Source organism: Chrysochloris asiatica, unplaced genomic scaffold, assembly GCF_000296735.1.
Source record: "Chrysochloris asiatica unplaced genomic scaffold, ChrAsi1.0 scaffold00076, whole genome shotgun sequence".
Lineage (NCBI taxonomy): Eukaryota > Metazoa > Chordata > Mammalia > Afrosoricida > Chrysochloridae > Chrysochloris > Chrysochloris asiatica.
Genome location: NW_006408594.1, coordinates 8,172,870 through 8,173,899, shown reverse-complemented (window position 1 = coordinate 8,173,899; position 1,030 = coordinate 8,172,870).

The window sequence follows — 1,030 nt, the reverse complement described above, 5'->3', positions numbered from 1 at the left end:
GCACTGGAGGCACTCACTCATCTATGTCAAGAAATTTGGAAGACAGCTACCTGGCCAAGTGATTTGAAGAGATCCATATTTGTGCCCATTCCAAAGAGAGATGACATAACAGAACATAGAAATCATTGAGCAGTTATCATTAATGTCATATGCAATAAAATTTCTCTGAAGATAATTCAAAAAGCAGCTGTAACAGTATATCAACAGAGAACTTCCAGAAATTCAAGCTGAATTCAGAAGACAACATCATGGAATGAATTATATCATTGCTGATGTCAGATGGATCTTGACTGAAAGCAGAGAATAGCAAAAAGATGTTTACTTGTGCTTTACCAACTTTTGACTGTGTGGATCATGAGAAGCTATGGATAATGCTGTGAAAAATGGGCATTCCAGAGCACTTCATTGTGCTTATAAGGAACATGTACATAGACCAAGAGGTGGTCACCCTAACAGAACAAAGGGATAGTGGATGGTTTAGAATCAGTAAGGATGTTTGCCAGGGTTGCTTTCTTTTATCATCTTTATTCAATCTGTTTGCTGAGCAAATAGGAAAAGTCAGAACGGACTCAAAGACACCTAACAACAACAAACTCCACCCTTAATCTTTTAATTGGTTTATCACATCAAATCACATAATGGGCTGTCGCTATATCTCAACTTCCAAATCACTGAAAATATTGGGACAGGCAAGTTGATACAAAACTTTAACTATCACAACCTCTTAATTGAAGAAAGTTTTATTTAGCATTTCCAGTCTTTTCATAGTCTCTACAAAAAGCCCCCACTTCCCCTCTCTCTATCAAACTAAATGCTGTGGAGGACATACCCCTCCCCCCTTCCCTAATCTGAGAACTGGTAGCGTAGTGGTTACGAATCGGGTTGTGAACTGCAAGGTCAGCAGTTCGAAACTACCTGTTGTTCCGCGGGAAAAAGATGAGGCTTTCTGCTTCCATAAAGATTTACAGCCTCCGAAACCCTATACAAGATCACTATGAGTTGGAACTAACACCACAGCAAATAACCACCA